Below are 20,525 nucleotides of genomic sequence, written 5' to 3' on the forward strand. Positions count from 1 at the left end.
GAAAATACAAAATCATTCATCATTAACACTTTTATGATTATACTACACTACATTGTTCACTAAATTTCATGGGATGGTTACTTGGTGGTGTTTGATTTAACTGCAGGAATTTTGGCCTGGGATAATATTCAGTCTCAGCTATAGGGATCGTGGCAGCTCTTCCATGATCATGGTTGTCTCTATTACAGCTACAACATTGTGATCTTATATGCTGCGATCGCGGTCTCGATAGTCTCAATCGTGGTACCTGATACTTGACTATTCAATTTAAAAATCCATTTTTAGGGCCAAAATATGTTCAAAAATAAGAATCAATCATTAATAAAATAAAACATGCATTCTAAGTGTCTGATTATGCCCCCACAATGAGAAAATAACTAATTTTGACTTATTTGGGCAATTTATTGGCCACTTGGAGTGCACCCTATATTTTACTCAATTTCACATTATTTTGGGTACTCAAGACTTCCCAACATATGTGTACACGATATCTAAAAGCTAATAACCACACAAGCATAATTTATCAATCAATTAGTAATAAGAAACTCATTATTAGGACCCACCTAGTTCATGTACCCCAAGTCCTACTCATAACAATTAAAAATATGATCTTGAAGCACTTACTAGACTAGTGATGTAAAGTGGATACAAAGATGCCTTTGAGATATTCAAAATATAGCCACAAACAGTTACAATTTGAGAGACAAATCAAAGAGAAAGTGTAAGGGGGAATGGAATACCAATGATCTTTTAAATCTAATTGAACTATGATCATGTTCAAAGTTTTGGGATTGTGGACCCACAGGTGACAGCGATCTCACCTTAGAGCCCGTCATTGCGGTAACAGAGGGCATTTTTACACCTCTATTTTCCCCTGTTCACTCCACTACACAAAAATCCTACATTTTTTTTCAATTTATTATAAAAACTCTAAAGTTCCATAAATACATGGATTAATAGATAACAAAATCAAAATCTACTCCATTATGAAAAAATAAAAGGATACGTACCAATTTCATGGCGTGATAGGTTGCTTCCCATCTTTTGTGGCAAGACACCCCTCCAACTATTATTTTTATTTCCACTTAGAAGATTCGAATCTTCATCCCAACTTTTAATCACAATGCATTAAGTGGAAAAGGTACAAAAGATTCAAATATTCCAAGGTGAAACATGATAGAAATGAGGACATAGAGACGCGGTTTCTATCTCGCCACTTTGAAGACTTGAACCTTTTACCCAACTTCACATCAAATTTTCGATTCATCTCCTTGGGTAATGGTGGGAATAGGTAACTAGTTGAACATCAAAAGTTGAGCTCCTTGGCTTTCGAGTGCGCGGTTCTCGTATGACCTTTTAGAATGTCAAACCCCAAAATATAGGGATGGTGCTCCTTATCCCCAAAATACATTATTTTCTTGGGTAAGTGGACTCTCATCACACCCACTAGGGACAATGTTGAAAAATGGTCTGAATGAGGTCTATCCCTTAATTCCAAAATTGAATCCCTATAGGCATCCTCACCCCAAAATGGACTAGAGTCTATATAAGTAATTTGCTTGACTTCTTCTTTTGACTCTAGCACCATTTCCTCAATTTTAGCATCTTTAACTATATTAGGTTTGGTTGGTTGGCAAATCACCAATGACTCCTAAATTTCTAGTTTAGTTTACAGAATAGGCATATTTGTGGTACTTGCAAGATCGACCTCCTTGCCTGTTTCTTCAATCTTTTCCATTTTGCTTTTGTATCCCTAATTGGATTGATGTAAGTCACGCATGTCCTCATCTGATGTAGTTTCCCAATCCAAAGGAGTTTGAAGTATTGCTGCAAAACTATTATACCTAATATGTTGTTCTTCCTTTATTTCAACATGGTTTCTATCAAACTTATAAGAAGAACTAGCATTTGGGTTAGCAAAACAAGGGGAGAGAGCATTGGGACAATCACTCTATCTCGACCACCACATAAAGAACAATTATACTCCTAATAGGATCGAGATGGTTCATACATCTCTCTCCATGGAGCATATCAACAATATTGTCAAAAGTAGAGCCCATCATAATATAGACATGGATCATCAAGATAGGATTTTCAGCTACCAAAATCATATTTGTCCAATATGCCATGGTGATAAGAAAATAAAAATAAAAATCTACCTAACATAAGAAACATAAGAAACAAAAGAAAATCACAAACAATTATTTACAAGTTTGAATCCAAGCAAGTAGCCTAAAAGTTCAAACTAACTCAATACGCCAAAATTTTCCCTACAACGATGCCATTTTTTTATAATGCTAAACTTACATGTCAATTTAAGTGCAAGTCAATTGTGGTCAATATAATTACCTAACTTTGAGTTGGGGTTGAATCTACGAGGAACAATGTGAGTGACGATTAAATAAGTTTGAGATTGAAGTTACTTGCTAAACTCAAACCTAAGGTACATTAATTTGGGGATTTTGGTTGTTTCAAAGATATGATTATTTTTCAACTCTTAATGGACTAACCCGGGGCTACAAATAATTAGAGTGTAATCAATTAGAATTTGATCATGGGATTATGCTTTCCTAGGGGCAAATTAAACATGGGATCATGATGTTAGTCATTAGTGATATGGTAGGCTAGGTTGCAAGTCCTTGAGGCTAGTTTGTCAACAAAACCACAAAGATTTCACTTATTGACCTTTTCAAGTACCTAACGATTATGTCAATTAAATCCACCCACACCTCAATTGGGTATCCCTATTTCTAGGATGATACCCAAGGAATATTCAACCTCGTAATAATCCTTATGTCTAAGATAAAGAAAATTAGAAAACTACACCCATTAATTATCTACTATTACTTTGGTTCCCACATCCCTATTTTAAGGATGAGGCGGGATCAAAAAATTCACCCAAACCCCTCTTTCATGGATGGTTTAAGCTTTCAAGTGTTTGGAATTTTCACCCACAAACCCATGTGGGTATTTGACGCTTGCACCCATAAATCCAAACCAATTTAATCAACTAATAGTAGAACTCATCATCAACAAACTAGAAAATAATTCATAACCCATACATAATTTCTCCCTATTCTAACATAATCCCAAGAAGAAAAACTAGCTACGCATAAGTTTAATAAGTAAGATATACCCAAGAATATCCATAAATTTGATTTATTAAAAGATAAAGAGAATGAAAATTGCAAGCTTTAGGATTCAACAAATCTCTACTCTAATGTATTCTTCACCCAAGAATTAGTACTATAATTGTCTTTTCAAAGTTTGAAAATAAAATGTGGATAAAATTCCATAAAATTCCAATCTGCTTTCAAAGAGATTGGGTTGAGCTTCTTAAGGGAATTTGGGAATCATCTATGTGCATTTACATCTCTGCCCCTAGGTTGTATTCCCGCTAAGCTGTAATTGTGGGAGCTTGTTCGCTCCAAGTCTTCTAGCTGCACTTTTTTCTCCTTTTGATTCTTTTTATCTCAAATTTACATCTTTCCATCTCATAACCTATATGCCTGCAAAATATGGATATTAGTGAATTTAATAAAACATATGTCTTATTTATACATTTAAATCATGGTAATGTACATGAATGTTTATTACAGATGAGTAGTAAACTCATCGCTCATCGGTCCTCAAATAGGTAGTGCAGGTGTTTAAGCAGGCACCCAGTTTGGTAAAGGACAAGGCCCTTTGTATGTTGTACCTAGTAGGCTAGATAATGAGGCTTTAGTTTGTAATCACGGGTATGATTTCAGTATGCCATCAACCATCTTCTGTTTTATTTAATCTTGGCTTTAAATTTTTAAATATTTTTATTTATTATACACCAAAGTTGGTTTATGTTGGCAGTCTTTATCTGTGTCATTATGTATACCTACCCCCATGGGTGATTTATTAGTAGTGGATCGGGTATGTAGATCGTGTTTGTTAACTATTCATGAGAATGATACTCGCATTAATCTTATTGCATTTGATATAGTGCATTTCAATATGATTCTGGGAATTGACTAGTTATACCCCTATCATGTCATCTTAGATTACTTTGCCAAGACTGATATGTTAGACATGCTTAGTGATAACGCTCAACTTACATGTCAATTTAAGTAAAAGGTGGTCATCGTCAATTTATTTTCCCAACTTTCGAGTCGGGGTTGAATCCATGAGGAAAAATGTGAGTGGCGACTAAATTTGTTTGGAACTATAGATACTAGCTAAATTCAAACCAATAGAACAAAAATATAAAAATAGGGGTTTTGAAAGATATCACACTTAATATTTATTTTTGGGATTTTTTAGTATAAATTTGGAGGTATGAATAATTAGAGTTTTATCAATTAGGCACGGATCTTAGGATTATGTATTACTAAGGGAAGTGACACGTGGATACCAATAGTAAACTTCATTATTAGTAGGTCAAATATGGGTAGGTTTGGTTATAGGTTTTGATGCTAATCTTTCAATAAAACACCAAACTACCAGCCATTGATTCTTTTGAATACCTAATGGGTGTGTTCAACAATTGGTAACCAAAACTTAATTTAGGCATCCCTATTTATAGGATAATACCCATAGTATAGTTAACTTCACAACCATCCTTATGTCTAAGATAGTGACAGATTAGCAAACTACACACATAATTGTATACCATTGCTTTGGTATCCACATCCCTCTTTCAAGGATGATATGGATACCTAAAGTTAACCTAAAACCCTTCTTTCAAAGATGGCTTTGAGCTTTCTAGAGTTTGGAGCTTTCACCCATAAAACCCATATGGTTATTTGGGGCTTTCACCCACAAATCCTAACCAAATTGGTCAAGCAATGATGAAACCTATCAATATGAACTACTAAATAGAAACTAACAATAACAAACCACACACACTTTAAAACCTATTCATACATAACCCCAAGAAGGAGATTTAGCTACACATAAGATAAATAAGCAAAGATATACGTATGATATCCATTGAAATAATTTATTAAAGACTAAGGGAATGTTAATTCAAACTTTGGACTCCCACAAATCTCCACTGAAAGTGACTTATTCCTCCCCTTAAAGGCTACTCCAATGTATCCTTGACCCAAAATTTATACAATATTTTCTTCTCCATGTTTGAAGGCTATGAACTCAAGAACAAAATCTAACTATTGGGGAAGGTGGAATATTATGAATAATAAGGTTTGAGTCTTCTTTCTATCAAATTTTGGATCAGCCACATGAATTAACATTTTTTCCTAGGGTTGAGATCGCATAGGCTTGGTCGTGACCACGGTTCATACGACCGCCATAGGTTGACCTTCTTGACTGATTGGGATCGTGGTCCTTAGACTGCAACTGCAGTAACTGAGCTTATTTCTTCTCTAGGTCTTCAACTATACTTTATTCCATTCTTTTGATCACTTTTATGCTTCAATCCATATCTCTCTATTTCATCAACTACGTTCCTACAAAATGTGGATATTAGTGCATTAAATCACAATTGTACTTTATTTATTGATTAAAAACATGGCAATGTGCATGAATATTGAGTGTAAATGAGTGGTAAAATTACCTCTCATTACTTAGCATACTATAATTGTGTGGCTGAGTTCTTTTAGCCACACATCAAGGAGGATTATCCCTTGTTTTTTGGATAGGAGATTGATGTCTAGGGATGTGAGTCATTTCTTTATTTTATTTGGGATGTTAGTGTTATGAGTCCTTTGCTTGACTTTATTCCTATTATTTGTGATTTTCTTGATGTTTTCCCTACTGAACTACTTAGATTCCCATAAGCTGGGAATCAACCTAATTTGTGGCTTTTTATCATATGGCTCCTTCTAAGCTAAAAGAGCTTAATATTCAGCTTTAAGATCTTTTGGGTAAGGGTTTCATCAGATCGAGCATATCACTTTAGAATGATCCAATGGTTCCAAGCGTATGTGTGCCAACTATAGGCAATTAAACAAGGTGACAATGAGAAATAAATAATCATGAGGAATAAGTATCATATCGATGATTTTTTTGGGCATCTTTAAGGTGCGGCAGTGTTTTTTAATATTGATTTGAGGTCTAGTTACCATCAGTTGAGGATCAGGGCTTTGGACATCTCAATATATCCATCAAGACATATTACAGCCATTATGAGTTCCTAGTGATATCTTTTGGGTTGACCATTGCCCAAGCAACATTTATGGACTTGATAAACCATATTTTTAGGCCTTATTTGGACTCTTAAATGTTTTCATTGATGGTATTCTTGTCTATTCGAGGAGTTGGGAGGAGTATGAGCATTAATTGAGGACTATGCTCCATACTTTGAGAGATATAGGCTTTAAGCAAATTCTCAAAGTGAGAGTTTTGGCTTGAGTTTATAGATTTCTTAGGGCACGTTATTTCTATGGATGGTATTATGATGGACCCAACAAATATTAAGGTTATTCGAGATTGGGCTAGGCCTATGTCTCTTACAAAGGTTTGAAGTTTCATTAGGTTAGCAGGCTACAAGAGGTAGTTTGTTTAGAATTTCACAGTATTGCATCCCTTATGACTAGACAGACTAGGAAGAAGGTTCCATTTGAATGGTCCATGAGTTGTGGGTGAGCTTTCTAAATCTTAATGACTTGGTTACTTTAGATCCTATTTTGACTCTTCCAATTGAGGGTGGTGGGTTACTATCTATTATGATGCTTATGGGTTAGTCTAGGTTGTGTTTTGATGTAGCAGGGTCATGTTATTGCATATGTATTTAGGAAGATAAAGGTTTATAGGCACAACTACCCTACTCGTGATCTAGAGTTGGAAATAGTAGTTTTCGAACTTAAGATTTGAACGCATTACTTGTGTGGTGTTTATTAAGAGATATTTATTGGCCATCGTAGTCATCAGTATATCATGACCCATAGGGAACTAAATTTGAGGCAGCATAGATGGATTTAGTTGCTGAAGGACTATGATATCTATATTCTATGCCATTTAGGAATGGCAAATATGATAGTGAATGCCTTGAGCCAAAGAGTAGTGAGTAAGGGTATCTTGGCCTTCATTTTAATTTTAGAGAGTCTGTTGGCTTTGGACATTCGGTCTTTATCTATCTTGATTATTTTATTTGATATTTTTTACCCTAGGAGGATTCTTACAAGTGTTGAGGCTAAATCTAACTTATTAGAGAAGATTTGGGGTCAATGGTTTAGGGACTGACAATGTAGCATTTGAGATCAAGTATTGAGAAGTGAGTCTAGGAGGGATACCATAGATTTAGAGGGTATTCTGAGCTTTGATGGTCATATTGTGTTCCAAGGGTTGGATATTTGATTTATTTGATTCTCGAGAGACTTATAGATCTCGATATTATATTCACCATAGGACAGCAAAGATGTACAGGGATTTGAGGAAGCATTACTAATGAAGTGGTACGCAGAAATTTATATTGGAGTTTATGGATTGATGCCTATGTTGTTAACAGGTGAAGGCCAAGAATTTGAGACCAGATGGATAGATTCAAAGACAACCCATTCTCTAGTGGAAATGGAAGTGGGTCACTATGGATTTTGTAGCTGCCTTACCTTGCACATCTCGTAGTTGTGATATCATTTTAGTCATCATTGATCAATTGACCAAATATTCCTATTTCACCCCTATTCAAAATTTCTTCAGTGTAGAGAGGTTGTCCCATATATATGTTCGTGAATTGGTTAGTCTTCATGGGGTACCCATGTCCATTATTTCAAATTGAAGTTCTCTGTAGGAACCCTTGGGGGTTTCACCATACAGTGAGGGACCAGGTCCCTCAAAATTAATCATACATAGGGTACACAAAAATTAACCAGGAAGTAAGAGACAATGCAGGAAGAATAAAAATGCAAGAATTTTAGGTCAAAATCTAGGAAGGAAAAAACCACGACTTTCCCTCACAAGCACCTAAGAAATCCAATATACTTGACCTCTTAATTACAATCTAGATTATAGCCTACCTCTAGGCTCCTTTCACTTTCAATAACTCTACTACAAGGACCCTCAAAACCTAGTTAATCTAACTATCAACAAGCTTAGGAAACTCTACCTAAGCACCTCTCTACTCAAAGAGAAAATCACTACTCTTATAGCAATAGTAGTTAGGTTACAAATCAAGAACAATTTTAATTTAAGCACTCATAAAGCTTAGAACTTTAGCAATATTGGGAATGGGTTTTTGTTGCCTCTCTTCACTCTTTGTAATTATGAAAAATCATTTGATGAAGATGCATCTCTTTCCTTTTATATCGAAGTGATGACTAGGGCTGAAAGCTCATTGAACTAGCTTTCCTAATAAGTACAAAATAGCACTTACAATTTTGTTACACAAGGGGACAAAACTATGGAGACAATGCATGCCAGCGATACTATTCTTTGCACATCCATAGACCTAGTCCCTTTTAGTTAGCTGCTCATCATCAAAACTACATATAGCAATTTCCCCCTTTTTGATAATAACAAACCAACCATACAGTTTTGAGCATAATTGCACATTCATTATATTTAATCAGTGTGATTACCACCTGAAGATGAATGTTCCCCCCATCATCATGCTTCCTCTATCATCATGCAACATAGGTACCTGGTCCCTTGTTTTTATTTGTAGAAAATACCTCTGATTTCTTTCCATATCATCATGCACCTTCATTTAGTGAATTTTTACACTTCCCCCTTTTAACATAACTCCCTTCATTCATCTATTCAGCACACACATACTTCCTCTTATCATCATACCATTTAAATCTACAATTCAAATTACCTTCCCCCTTTTGGCATCATTTAAAAGTGAGAAAAGTAAACCAAGAGTAAATTAAGCACAAACTAGTCAACTCATGGCCACAGGGGAATCGCTAATAAGAATAAACAACGATAAACAGGTACAAATGAGGCACATAAGCAAAATTCATTCATTTTCAAACTAGAAGTCAATACCAGTACAGTTATGCCAAATTAACACATAAAATAAACTACCTTCAAGAGCCAAAATAAGAATTAAAATATGTGACTAACACATAATTAATTAAAGGACAAGGATAACAGAGCTTAGGTAGAGGGAAATTTGGAAGAAAAAGACTTAAGCAGTATATCTATTCTTGTAATTTTAGCCTTGTGGGTATTCAATAATTTTTTGGAGAGAACCTTTACTTCAGCATTCAGTTTTTGAACTTCACTAGTCTATTCTGTCACTTTTGGATAGAGTCTTGTATTTTCAGCGGCAACTTCATTCGTGAAACCTGGTCCCTTGGAAGACAACTTTTGATTCTACACTTTCAGGTATATTATCTCAGTGTCCTTTGTTACTAATACAATTATCAATTACCCCTAAGTGATCAAATACTTTGTTGAGAAAGTACCCATATGGAATTCTATGTTTCCCTTCTTTCTCACAGATTACCATCTTCATGTGCTCTGGTAATCTTATTAACTCAAACTTACTCAGATATTCAATTAAGAACAAGTCAACACTGGAGGCAGCTGTTCTCTTTTCTAACCTTGGTAGCAAGACCTTATTGATGAAATCAAATATCAGTTGATACTCACTTTTTAATAACTTTTTTTATGATAGCTATTGATGTTCCTTCTATCTTTGATGAATTGATCATGAACTCAATTAATGGTTGCTGCTTTACCACTATCTTTATACCTATTATAGGTACATCAAAGATCTTCCCCCATGATTTTTTATCTAGATTGATAAGTTTCCCTTGCACCTAGGCTTTTAGACTTAGCCTATCTTATGAGAATTCTATGGTGTAATAAAATTCCCTTACCCCATTTTCAAAAACCACTTGTGTTGTTTCCTCAAATAGATGTAGCTATCCTTGGTGCCTAACATACTCTATGACCTTTCATTATTCCAAGCTTTTCACATATCTTGGGATCAAAAGTTTTATCTGACAGAACCTTTTGAGTCATTAGCCTTTTATTTCTTCTAAAAGTAGCCATATCTTTTGTCTATTCATTTGGTCCCATTACCTGCCTCTTCCTTTTATTTTACTTGCAACTTTTCTGTTTATGAACTGACACTCTGGTCTTAGTAAATGTGACTTTTTCATTTTGCAAATGAACTGACTAATTTTTTTGTAGAAACAAAAACACATTGCCCTTTTCATGCAGCATTTTATGTTTATTAAGGCATCCTGTATAGGTACTAACTTGAGATGGGAATAGGTCCCTCTTCTTTGGGTGAACTTTCAAATTTTTGCTTGCCACATTTGGCTACTTCTAAAGTTGTTCCCTTGGGTGTATACCTACAAAGGTATAATATTGAGCTAGACCATCATGCACCTATTTTACCAAGGATCATGTCTCCTACTCATAGCTAATTTGTTGGGATGACACTGATTCCTATGATATTCATTCTACTGAAGCTTTTTCTTCTGAGATGGATTTCCTAGGGACCAGGTCTTTGAGGATATTTACATGACTCTTTCTTGTTGATCTTCAACTTACGCTGAGATTAATGACTAGCTCTTTGAATTATGATTTTTCTCATTTGGATTATTCATCCTTTTTCCTCTTCATCTTCAGCAACATCACCCTTCTTTCTTCAATCCATAGGATTCCATTATTTCTTTCTCCCCCTTTTGTTTATTTTTTAGAGCTTTCTCACTCAGATAAACCAAGGATCGGGTCCCTGAGAGAAATTTCTCATTGTGAGACACCTTCACCTAAAGTTCATAGAGAGAGAACATAGTCAGACTTTCAAAAATTAAGCCTTGCTCATACATTATTACAGAACAACTCCTAACTAAAATTTCCTTTCTCAAAACCAGGACCAGTGGTCAATTTTTGTATTACGGAACCCACCTAATCCTGAGTTCCCTACAGGAAGACAATGGTGTAATTTGATCCTTCCTAGTACATCTATGTAGAGAATTTCTTTTTGCATTTCTCAAGGGCTTTCCACCCTTAGGATGTGAATTTTTCTCCTGAATATATTTGATACCATTCATTTTTGCTCTAATCTAACTTTGAAAATTTTCCTTCAGGTGTCCATCTCTTCCACAGTGAGTGCACAAGGGTTTATGGACTTTGTTTTTGACATCTTGAACAACCTTGTCTTGTGACCCAGAAGATTGAGCTTTGTACTAATACCGAAGCCTCTTACCATTATAGACTCTCCGACCAATGAAATATGAGAGGATTTGTGAAGATAAAGTCTACTGAAGAGAATTTTTGAGTTCTTCCTTCAAATGGAATAGGTCCCTTTCTAACTCCTTATTCTTCTGGAGTACAGTCATGAGATGGCTTTAAGAATTCTTCAGCTTCTCTTCATGCTCAATTTAAATTTATGAGGACTCTTTCTTCCTTTTTCTATCAGAAGCATCTACTTTTTTCAGTTGGCTTACCAAACTCAGATTATTAGACTTTAACTTAGTGCACTATTCTTTTATTTCAGAAATCTGGGGAGTTAAGGTAATTAATTTAGGCTCTTGATTATCTATATTTTCTTATAGACCATTTTTCTCAGTACTCATCTTGCAGAGAGTATCAATCACTATATTTTCTAGCTTTTTTATCTTCCTATAAGAATAATTTTCAAGATTTCTCTTAATGTCAAAGATAGTTAACTCATTCTCTTCTTTATTTTTAGTTTTTTCTATAAAGTTAACCAAGGAATCAAAGGTCACTTTCTCATCTTCCACTGTAAGCATGGAGACATCTGTAGTCTTCTCATATTCATTAGATTTACTGAAGGAATCACCCTAACCAATTAAGGCTTGCTTAACTGTAAGATTAGTCTGTCTTCTTGATTTTACAGGGACCTGGTCCCTATCTCTTCCTTTATCACCTCCAATATTATGATAGTCCTGATGGTCTATTTTGTGAATTGGACAATCCTTAATAAAGTGTTCAGGACTTCCACATTTGTGACACACTTCTATAGTGGCTTATTTTCAACTGTTGCTTCATCTTCTCTAAAACTGACCACTTTTCCTTATACCTTCAACAATTCATTTTGCCAAGTAGGAGACATCAGTTTTATCTTCATTTGGATCATATTTTAAAGACTTTAATGCCAGAAATTTTTCTATTTTAACCTTTTTCTTCTCTAGCTCTTGTTGTTTTTTGATCTCATGAGTTTTTAGATTCCCTATTAGTTTATCCATAGTGAGGTTCTTCAAGTTTCCAGGTTCAGTTACAGCATCCACTTTTCTTTCCCAGGTCTTAAGAAGAACACCAAGAATCTTTCTTTCTTGCTTATACACTGAATTACCTCTCCTAAGCAATAAAGCTCATTTGTAATTAAAGTGAATCTTGTATGTATTTCTTGGATAGTTTCTTCTTCTTTCACGGTGAAGGTTTCATACTGAGTATCAGCATGTCTACTTTTGAATCCTTCATATCAGTAGTAACTTTATGTGCAGTCCTCAAGAAATCCATGATCTCTTTGGCATTTTCACAAGCCGAGATCATGTTATACTCATCAGGTCTTATTCCACGGACTAATAATTTCTTAGCCTTGTTGTTTTTCTCAATCTTCCTTCTATCTTCTTCATCATAATCTCTCCTACTTTTTACCACCATTCTTGTTATATTTCCTTCTTTGACTTCTTCAACTAAAATATGAGGACCATCAATAATTATGTCGGTAAGTTCACTATTTTCATCCATAATAAGGTCAAAATCCTAGTTTTCCACCACCCATAATACTTCCTATTGAATATTTATGGTCTAGTGGTTGATACCTTTTTTCTAGGTTAGGTGGAGTAGCCATACTAACCAAGACACTCTAGGTATGAACCTTTTAGAGTGACCTATCTCTGATACCAATTGTAGGAATCCTCAGGGGTTGCACCACACAGTGAGGGACTAGGTCTCTCAAAATCAATCACAAGCAGGAAAGGTACACAAAAATTAACCAAGAGTTAAGAAACAGTACAGAAAGAGTAAAAATATGAGAATTTTATGTGGAAACCCAGGAAGGGAAGAACAATGACTTTCCCTCACAAGTATAAAAGAAATCCACAATAATAAACCTAATAATTACAATATATATTTCATCCTACCTCTAGCCTCTTTTTTCTTGAAATAACTCTACTATAATCTCATACTTTTAACTCTACTAAGGGCCCTCAAAACCTGGTTAACTCTAACCAGCAACAAGCTTAGGAAACTCTGCCTAAGCAACTCTATACTCAAAGAGAAAAATGCTACTTTTATAGCATGAGTAGTTTAGTTATAAATAATTACTCACTCAAGAACAATTTCAATTTAAGCACTCATAAAGCTTAGAAATTAAGCAGTGTTGGGACTAGGTTTTTTCTGCCTCTCTTCACTCTTTATAATTACAGAAAACCATTTAATAAAGAGGCATCTCTTTTCTTTTATAGTTGAGTGATTATTAGGGATGAAATATCATTATACCAGCTATCCTAATCAATACAAAATACCACCTGCAAGTTTGTTACACAAGAGGAAAAAATTATGCAGACAGTGTGTGCCAATTGTAGACCTTGCACATCTAGGAACCTGGTTCCTTAAAGTTAGTTTCTTATTAAAAACTAAATATAGCATTCTCAATTCACTTCTAGCTTCTGGAGGATATTTTAGGAGTAGTTGGGTATCCAAGTTGACCTTAGCACCGCCTTTCACACCAAAACTGATTGGCAGTTAAAGTGGACTACTCAAGCTTTAGAGGATATTCTTTGTGATTATGTTCTAAATTTTGGAGGTCAGTGGGACTAGTTTTTAGATTTTCCAGACTTTGCTTATAATAACAACTTTCATTCGAGTATTCAGATGGCCACATTTGAAGCATTGTATGGCAGGCATGGTCAATCTCTATTTGGTTGGTTTGAGACTTCTAAGCTTAGGCCCCATGGTACAAATTTTCTTTATGAGTCATTGTATCGAGTTTGGGTGATCCATAATAGGTTGTAGCATCTCATCGAAGGTAAAAGATTTATGTATATCACAGGATTTATGACCGTGAGATATAGAGTTGGTTTTTGAGTGTTCTTGTCATTATCTCCCATAAAGGGCATGATGATACTCGGGAGGAAGGTCAAGCTCAACCTCAGTTATATTAGACCATTTACAATCCTACAAATAGTTGGGGAGATAGCAAATGAGTTGGATTTGCCTACATCTTTTTCAGTCATCCATCCTATTTTTAATGTATCTATATTGCGGCTTTATATTCTAGATTAGTCTCGAGTACTTTGGTGGGAGTTGGTTCAGTTGGATAAGAGGTTGACCTTTATAGAGAAGCTTCTTTCTATTTTTATTAGAGATATCAGGAGGTTGTAATCTAAAGATGTTTCTGTAGCTAAGGTTCAGTGGCAACTACATCAATTTTAGAAGGATACTTAGGAGATCGAGGATGATATGTGGACCAATATCCCTACTTGTTTGAGCCTTCGAGCACTTTTTTATCCTTTACTTTTGCAAATGAAAGTACTTTTTAATAGTGGATATTGTAATGACTCTCTAGTTTATTTTATCCATTTTCATTATTTCTCAGTGTTTAAAGCTTACCTATATCTGCCTCAAGTCATTTATGCCTTTTTAGGACTGGCAGTTTGGTTACCGAACAATTCATTTGCTTTTTAGAGTCATTTCCCTATTTTGGAGCTTCTAAAGTTAAGATTTGGGTATTAGGCAAAAACACTAGGTAAACATCCTTAGATGTCATTTTTAATAGTTTTAACAACCCTGAAATGTCAATTTTAGGCTAGGGAGACCCTTGGTCTTGATCCTAAGGCTTTTCAACCCATTTTAGGCTATTGGGTAAAACCTAGCTAAAATAGCAACTTAGGGTGTGAGACCAACTACTTATCAAAATGGCCTCAGATGAAAATTTTGATGGTGTCATTGAATCCAAACATTCGAATTTTGTAGGACTGGATAGTATTTTTGTGGGAAAGAGATTCTAAACAAATGTTTAGCACTCAATCGGAGTTCGTTGAGACTTGCTCAACTTTGCTGGTGCAAGGTTATATAGTGCAACCACTTAAGCAGTCGTGGACTGCTTTAATGGATCCTAGCCAGCCTAGGTCTGGTCACTTTAGCGTCCATCACTGGCATTACATATATATCACCCTCCTTCATTTTTCAATATATACTTTAAGGGGTCATTTGGTTTGAAGACAAGTTATGCAAGGATTAGTTATGCAGGGATTATTTATGATGGGATTACTTATCTTGTTATCATTTTGTTGTGACTGTTTGGTTTCTTGTACTAAAAATAATATTTATTGCATACTTCCTAAGAATAATTTGTTTGTTTAGAAAAATACCCTCCACCTTATTTAGCTTTATATATATACATATATATACACACACATATATATATTGTAGAGCTTTTGTTATTCATTCTTAAGAATATAATCTCCATCATATTTAGCTTAATTAGTTTTACATCTGCATTTTCATGATTTTTATGTATGAGTTCATCATATTTTATAAATTTGATCATGATGGGATTTGCAAGACATAAGTCAGTCAGTGAGCTTTTGTACTTACTACATCAAGATGAGCAAACCTTTGAGTGAATAGAACTTTACATTACTATTTTTCTATTTGATAGACATCTTATTTTAAGATAAATAGCGATATCTTTCACTAGCCACAGAAAAATAAACACATAAATAACAAAGGAAATAAATGAGAATGAAAGCACAAAATAAAGAAAGGAGATTGCATTACACATAGAAGAATAAGATTAAAAAAACTATATGATGAAAAATAAATGAAGAAGAAGAACTGTGTTTCCACTGATCAAAGAGACAAATGAAAATGATTATAAAAACAGTTTGAGGGGTCATTTTAATTACTTTATTCCAACATAAATTGCCATGGTATTATTATACCACCAAAGGGAAGGGATAACTTATCCTGATATTTTTAATTTTGGATAAGTTATCTTGGACTTGTCAACCAAACAAGAAATTATAGAGACACCAAAATTTTATCCTAGGACTATCTGCTCTTATCCCTCATACCAAATGACCCCTAAGTGTAATCCACCATTAGAGACCATTGTAATCTTTGAATTTATGTGAGAATTGACCTTTTAAGGCTGGGATTATCATGAGGGCACGTTGGTGGGCACGTTATTATCGTTATCTTCATAAGTTTTATTTAATTTTTAGTGAAATTCTCTAATTTGATTCTTTATTTTCCAATGGTGGTTGGGACTTATTTTGGTTCTTTTTAAGCTTGGATTAGGCCAAATTTATAAGGAAATTGATCCTTAAGCTGCATGGACATTGTGATGATTTTAATTTTGCAATTCCGCAAGTGGTCCCCATGTGAGATTTTAGTTCAATTTTTAACATAAAGCATTTATATGTAATATGGGTATCAATTTTCTATCCTTGATGTGTGCATCATTATTTTTATAGAATGGGAGATCTTAGAGGCTTTTATTAAGAAAAAACTTTGATTTAGAGGTATCGACGAGTGTTTCATGGCATCTAGGTAGGCTGGGCTTACCCTTCTTCTATATTAAGCTCAATTATGGTATTAGCATATTATTGTTCTATTTTTGGGTAGGTGGTTTTATCCCAATCATGGTTTGAGAATTTTACTCATATTTAGCCAGTTAGGGGCCTTTTTAATAGAATTTGGGCTTGTTTGCCCTTAGTATAGTGTATTATCATCCATTAGGACTAGAATAGTACTTATATTACTTTGAGATGGAATTAAAAAACCTTATACTAGGTTCTGCCTTAGGTTGGATTGGATTATTAGGATCTCATAGTGTGCCTCACCACCTTTTTTAGATAGAACGATGGAAATAAAGCTCTTTTAGGCTTATTTGGATGTTGGATTGGCTACCTTAGTCTATTACTTAGGGATGCAACTGACTTAGACCTAATTATTCACCTATTTAGCTTTTTTCCCTGGGTAGAATAATACTAGACCCTTTTTTACTCTACCTTGACTTAGGAACAGAACCCCTCGGACCTTAGTAGGTTTAGCAACTAGAGGTTTAAATTAATGATCTAATGTTCTAAGGATATATTGAAGACCCTGGAATTTTTCTATCTATTCCATGCTTAGGTATGTATATATACACATTAATATTAAGTTTAAATCTGGTGTATGCTCTATTGCTTCTATCATGAGTTCTGGAATGAGTATGGCAATGGTTTATGGTTATGGTACACTCCTTATGAAATTATTTATTGTGGATACGGTTGGTTACTTATGAGTCTCGACTCGAATCTTGCATCAGTCTATTGCTATTGTTCATTTATTCTGGTATTGATTATGGTTATTACAAAGAGTTTTAGCAATTGTACTTGGTTCTAGTACGGGAGTTCTAATGGTATTATATGGATTATTTAGCCTTTTGTTCATATCCACTATTTTTAGTTTGAGCTAGGCATTTGGCCTTTTATTATTATCTATCTGTGTCGATTCAAGCCTGTTACATTCTATCATTATGGATCTGGGATTAGAAATTAATTTGAGATTAGCATGGTTTAAGGTTATTTATGCACTTTACTTTAGCTTTTTTTTGTTTGTATCCACCAGTCCTATGTGTGTTCGGAGAGTTAATTGGTATCTTGTATGCCTTCTGGGATTATGGGGGCTCAATTAAATTATAGTTTTTCCTATGCTTTTATTATTGAGTTTTATATATATGTGTATGTATGTATGTGTCTTTATGTATATATGTATGCCCTTTATCGAATTTTCCTAACGTAGATCAATATTTACATTTCTATCCCTTTTATTGTTGACTTAGGTTACACTCTCGCACTTTTTATTTATGCTTTTATTATATTTGAGCTTAGTTGGATTATGATGCCTATTGAGTACCCATTGTAGTACTCATACTACACTTCTTTATCTTTTGTCTAATGTAGATCTAAGTTCAAGCGATCGACGTAGGCGTTATCCCTAGTCCATGCTACTGATCCAAAGACATGATAAGTATTCTAGAGTCTAGAGCTGATCCTCCTCCATCTACTTTAGTTACATTCTTTTGTATCTCTAAGACTACTTTGTACATATGTATATTTTAGATATTTCCTAGTACTCTTTATTTTGTTCTTAGTGGCTTGTAGTACCGACCTTACCAGGTCTTGAGAGGGATTATTTTGTATATTTTTTCCTCTTCCCTCTTTTGTATAATATATTATGCAAGAATATTCTTTCTGTTTTTACCTATTTTATTATTCTTGTTGATTTCGTTCTTGTTTTTCTTTACCTTTGTCTGTTAACCCATTACTTACCATTTGGGCTATGGCTTGGCTTACCCAATGGTTGGTTCAAAAGGCGCCATCATAACTTAAGAAATTAGGTCGTGACATAATATTGGGTTCCTATTATATCTATTGTTTGGGTGGCACCATTTGAGGCCATGTATAGGTGAAGATGTCAGTCTTCTATAGGTTGGCATGATGTTAGTGAAGCTAAATTATTGATTCCAAATTTTTTCACCGATCCATGGATAAGGTAAATGTTATTAAGGAGTGATTAAAGACTGCCTAGAGTCGCCAAAAGTCATATTCCAATGTAAGGCAAAGAGAAATAGAGTTTGATGAGAATAATTGGGTGTTCTTGAAAGTTTCTCCAACGAAGGGTGTTATAGGGTTCGAAAAGAAAGGTAAGCTTAGTACTCGGTACATTAGTCCATATCAAATCTTTAGGAGAAGGATCAAAGTTGCATGTGTTAGATTTGCCTACAGACTTAACTTTCATTCACCCAGTGTTTCATGTTTCCATGTTCAAGAAATGTGTGGGCTATCCTTCGCTCATAGTCTATGTTGAGAACATTGGTGTGAAATATTTTTTGACTTCTGGGGAGGTCCTAATAAAGATTTTAGATCACTAGTTTCATAAGTTGAGGACAAAGAGGTTGCTCCGGTAATGGTATTATGGAGGAGTGAAAGGTTGAAAAAGTAACATGGGAAGCCAAAAAGACATGAAATCAAGATACCAACATTTGTTTGCTCCTCTTGAAGGTAATTTTCAAGTTTAAATTCTAATCTTTATCAATGCCTTATTCTCTCATTCTTGTATTATGTATATAGAAATAAGGTTCCTTAGAACTCATGCCTTAGTTCATATTGGTGTGAACCCATAGCATTGCATGATTCATTCTTACTTAGTTAGCTTAGTGTTGTCATGAAGCCTCTCTTGATGTATGTAAGTTATGAGTGAAGTCATGATGCTAACTTTTAGCCTTTAGTCATGCATATAAATTTGAATGAGACCTTAGCCATTATTTGAAGATGAATGTCCCAAATGGAAATATTGTAAAACCCTGGGAATTTTCTATTGTTAAAACATTAAACTTATGCCCCTTACAAATCAAAGATAAACTTGTTTAATCTTATTATTGGTTGGAAAACATTTGAAATAAGTTGGTATACTTACATAAAAAGTTTTGTATGTGATATATGGCATGTGTACTGCATCAGACAACCCTTTTGGGGGCCCGCATTGTAGACCACATTGGAAGAGCTCTCAAATAAGACTCTATTATAGGCTATGCTTCATCGTAGTAGGTGAGGCATGATGGGGGTACAATGCACCCCCTACCCCACTTCAACAAATATTTCATCCAACTTCATCTTGTTAAGGTATTTTTGGTCTTTAATATTTTTAGAAATCATCCCTTGTGAACTAAGAACTCTTCAAATTAGTTATTCACCAAAATTATATATGTTAAACACTTTGTTCTCTCCCAAAACCCTAAACATCCCACTCCTAAACAACAGCAAGAAATCAAGCTCTAAGGCTACTTCTAAAGGTTATCTTCTTAAATTTATTCCCCAGGGTATGTAAACTACCCTAAATTTATAGAGTTTCAAAAATCATAATTTGGTCAAATTCCTTGATTCATTTAAGGTTCGATTTTAGATTCATTTGAGCTTGAAGATTACTCATCCTTGAGGGTAAATGATCTTTGAGCCTAGGTGGACACTTTGGCAAATTTAAAGTTGGGATTCTGCAAGTAGACACCACATAGGGTTTTTGACCCGATGTTTGACATGAAGCATTTATATGCAATATGGATATCATTTTTATCATATTAATGTGTAGATAGTTGTTTTTATTGAATATCATCAAGCAGATGCTTCTTATAAATAAAAATCTCTAATTTAGTAGACTTTACTGTCGGGCATTTGTCGGCTTCTACGTAGGCTAGACTTACTTTCTTTGTAGATTAAGATTCATTATAATATTAGTATGATATTTTTCTATTTTTAAGTTGGGAAAGACAACTTGGGTGTATAGTTAGTGAAATTTAGAATATCTAGTTGGTTAGTAAGTCATATTTAGGCTGATTTGGCCTATTCATCTATTCCATAGATTGAATTGTGACCTTAGGACTAGGTTAGGATTAGTTGACACCTTGTAGTGGTTCTTTGAGATTTTGGTGATATTTTTCGGTAGAAATTGTCCTTATCACATACTTTTGGGGGCAAAAGTAGGCCCTATTGGCCCTCTGAAGGACAATGTTATAATGAAACACCCTAGGTTCTAGCCCTTGGAATTTCCTATATTTTGGACTCATTGTCCTTATAACGACTCACAATATGAGTAGTATGGTGTGGGTACAGGTC

This window comes from Capsicum annuum, chromosome 9 (assembly GCF_002878395.1).
Source record: "Capsicum annuum cultivar UCD-10X-F1 chromosome 9, UCD10Xv1.1, whole genome shotgun sequence".
Taxonomy (NCBI): Eukaryota; Viridiplantae; Streptophyta; class Magnoliopsida; order Solanales; family Solanaceae; genus Capsicum; species Capsicum annuum.